At 45.8% G+C, this 3,983-nt stretch overlaps 1 pseudogene; it reads right to left on the bottom strand.

The window, feature by feature from the left end:
* Window positions 1-3,762, bottom strand: part of LOC118401765 (kin of IRRE-like protein 1) — an 83,077-nt pseudogene extending 79,315 nt beyond the window's left edge.
* Between the last annotated feature and the right edge of the window lie 221 nt (window positions 3,763-3,983).

The following is a 3,983-nucleotide window of genomic DNA, read 5'->3' on the forward strand; positions in this document are numbered from 1 at the left end:
CATACACATGTCCCTCTCTGCCCCCTGCTCTCTCTCTCCAGCTTCAAACCTCTCTCCGTGTCTGGGCCATGTCTCCATACACATGTCCCTCTCTGCCCCCTGCTCTCTCTCTCCAGCTTCAAACCTCTCTTCATGTCAGGGCCATGTCTCCATACACATGTCCCTCTCGGCCCCCTGCTCTCTCTCTCCAGCTTCAAACCTCTCTCCATGTCAGGGCCATGTCTCTCTGCCCCCTTTCCCTCTCAAAGTATCTCTAATTCAGCATGGCAGAATGGGGGAGATTGATGTGTGTCACTCGTAGTTCCCCAACAGGCACCGTCAAATACGCAAACATCCTCACTTTTCACTCCCACATTGGCTCTCAACAACATATCCCCTTTATTCAACTAGGCAAGTCAGTTAAGAGCAAATTCTTATTTATAATGACAGCCTAGGAACAGTGGGGAGCAGAACGACAGATTTTTACCTTGTCACCTCGGGGATTCAAACTAGTAATCTTACGGTTATTGGCCCAACGCTCTAAACACTAGGCTACCTGCCGCCCCGAAAGTCAGCTAAGAACAAATTCTTATTTGACAATGACGGCCTACCCCGGCCAAATCCGGACGACGCTGGGCCAATTGTTCGCCGCTTGCTGAGACTCGCAATCACGGCCGGTTGTGATACAGCCTGGAATCGATCCAGAGTGTCTGTAGTGACGCCTCTAGCACCGAGATTCAGTACGTTAGACCGCTGTGATACAGCCTGGAATCGATCCAGAGTGTCTGTGGTGACGCCTCTAGCACCGAGATGCAGTACCTTAGACCGCTGCGATACAGCCTGGAATCGATCCAGAGTGTCTGTAGTGACGCCTCTAGCACCGAGATGCAGTACCTTAGACCGCTGTGATACAGCCTGGAATCGATCCAGAGTGTCTGTGGTGACGCCTCTAGCACCGAGATTCAGTACCTTAGACCGCTGTGATACAGCCTGGAATCGATCCAGAGTGTCTGTGGTGACGCCTCTAGCACCGAGATGCAGTACCTTAGACCGCTGCGATACAGCCTGGAATCGATCCAGAGTGTCTGTAGTGACGCCTCTAGCACCGAGATGCAGTACCTTAGACCGCTGCGCCACTCGGGAGTCCCATTTGGAACGTGGCCAGTGGACATTTCTAGACTGTTGTTCTGAAAAACATTGTGTATCATATCAAGGGTTTTCATAAATGTAATTGTTGTTAATGGAGTGCTTTACTAACGACTGCTTCCTGTCATGAAGATTATAGACTAGTTACGCAGGTGCACAGAAGAGCTATAGGGCTCTGGTCAAATGTAGTGCATTATGTTAGGGAATAGGGTGCCATTTGGCATGCGGACAATGACCATTTGGCATTAGGGACTGAATTCACCATACTACTTCTGGTGATCATGAATTACTTCAATATGAGATAGAAGCAAACACGGCACTGACCAAAGATGCAGGACATGTCTAGTTCTTCCTCTCTCTTTCTCTGTCAAGAATCGGCCTCTTTTCTGTGTCTAGTTCTGTCTCTCTCTTTCTCTGTCAAGAATCGGCCTCTTTTCTGTGTCTAGTTCTGTCTCTCTCTTTCTCTGTCAAGAATCGGCCTCTTTTCTGTGTCTAGTTCTGTCTCTCTCTTTCTCTGTCAAGCCTATGTTCCCTTCCTCTTGTGGTAGCAGAGCTGTAAAACGGTTAAAAAAAGAGGCCTACTCTGTCTTATAAGGAGGTTTGTCAACAGTGTATGTGAAGGGTATGGCTATTGGTAATGGCGTCATAACTGAATGAATCTGTATGAATGGCTGATGTAATAGATGTATTATACTGCTGTTGTATCAGCACAGAACATGACTGGCGCCAGGACTCTCAGGTGCAGAGCCAGGTATGCCGTGTGCTCCAGCACACAGGAGTGAGATCTCCTCAGCAACCGGTGATGAGCAACGCGCGTAGCTGCTCCACGTGAAAACCAACGGCACAGGCACGAGAGAACAATTGTCCATAATCAAACAGGTCCCCTTTCTTCCGCTAACGGAACCGATCCTCACGCACAACAATTAATCAAAGCCTTATTTGGAGCAGCTATCGTTCGTTAGACACGAAATAGTGTTGGACAAAGTGGACAGAGATGATCAATCAATCCCTGTGCCGCGGTAAAATCATAATAGCTATCAGTTTTTACATGTTTACCTTATATGTGAAGGTAAAATGGGCTATTTGCCTACATTCCGCGTACCTTCTTTAGACATGCGCGTGCACCGCCCCTCGGTTCTCTGTCTGAGATCTGTGCTAAATAATCACGCGCACTGGCACACGATCAGCACGAGACTACCTACATGCAACTCAATATAACCTACTTTAAAATGTGTAGAAATTCTAATGGACCTACATTTACACCGTTTATTGACTGTGTCCAGCTCGCTAATAATCACCGAAATGAAAGAGATAGTCAGAACCATCGAACATTCCAAAACGATGGATATAGAGGACATTTGTTTGCTCATTTTGACGGCAAGAAATATAACCAATTTTCAGTTCTGCACCCTGCAATGAGTGACACCCCTGCACTAGAGATACATAGTTGTCTTGGTTGTTGATATTGATCTGGTTGGTTGGTGACTGTTATGTTCTATTCGAGCTGCAGTTTCCCAGTTTTCCCTTGTTCTGTTCATTCAGCCATTCCCTCGTCAATGTTTCTCTCTCTGGCACAACATGCGCAGTGAGTGAATTATATTATGTGTGTAGGACTATCATATTTCTCCCGTGATAAAGGGCTATAGCCTAGTGTTATAAACTACACGTTAGTTGTGTGAATGATTTCGGTTAATGCAATACAAAGGTCATATCAGATCAATAACCTACATGCAGCTGCTGTCTGTCTCGGTTCTCTCTCTTCCTCTGAGCGCCTGATAGGGGCTGCACGAACAATCGTTTTAAGTGTGGAAATATGAACCAAATGTCACTAGGCTATATGGTCTGCATTTTCATTCTCAGTTTGTTTCAACGTGTTTTCGGGAGACCACGAATAATGCCTCCGTTCCCATCAAAACCTTCAGCTCAATAATCCTATTCCAGTATTCATTCTGCACAAACTCGTGAAAAACTTCAAACCTATAGTCTAAAACGTGGAATGTGATACACACATAGTATTCCGTGGACAGAGGTAGGATACGGAAAGACTGATGAGGTATTGATACATACAAACTTTTACTATTTTGCTCCCACTGGAAATAACCAGAATGTATACACATCCAGATGACCACATCACCGGGGTTCACTTTTCCTCACCTTTGTTAAAACTGATACCCAAAGTTATTATCCACAACAACATCAGCATGATTCAGCCGAGTGCATTCGAATTCCTCCCCTCGGCAAGGTCCGTTAGACTTCTGCTCTGCGGAGACACCATCAATTCCCCTAGAAATAGCTTAGTTTACGCGTCAATAACGGAAATAATTAGCAATCTTTTGGTTGATTGTCAATTGCAGCGGTTTGTTTCGTGTCCGGTCCGTGTCCCTCCTTGGCTTTTACTTGTTTTGTGCTTCAAATCTATCCCCACTTTCTTCTGATTTCCTTCCCTTCGTTCTCAGTCTCTTTTCTCTGGCTGCGTGCACAGCCGTACACTCATTACAGAGTGAATTCCTCTCTCTTCTTCTCGCTGCCTCTCTCTACAGAATCACCACAGAACGTACCCAAAGCCTAGACGAGGCTTCTCCAAATCACATCTTTTTACTCCGCAAACGGATAAGTGTGCTCTATGACTGCAGGAGGCGACATGGGGAACTGCACCCTTGTGTACACCATCAGTTATTCTCTTACATGAAAGTCCTTTGTTGCGCCGTGCCTGTCTACCAGTTAATCATTGTCTGTTTGCCGTCAGTGATACCTGCCTCATAGACCTATGTGCTTTTCACCGCGTAATGTAGTGCTGCGTAGTAAAATATGACATGTAGACCTAACAGTGATGAGGTTATAACATTACTAAAAAGGAA

Source organism: Oncorhynchus keta, chromosome 23, assembly GCF_023373465.1.
Source record: "Oncorhynchus keta strain PuntledgeMale-10-30-2019 chromosome 23, Oket_V2, whole genome shotgun sequence".
In the NCBI taxonomy this organism is placed as follows: Eukaryota; Metazoa; Chordata; class Actinopteri; order Salmoniformes; family Salmonidae; genus Oncorhynchus; species Oncorhynchus keta.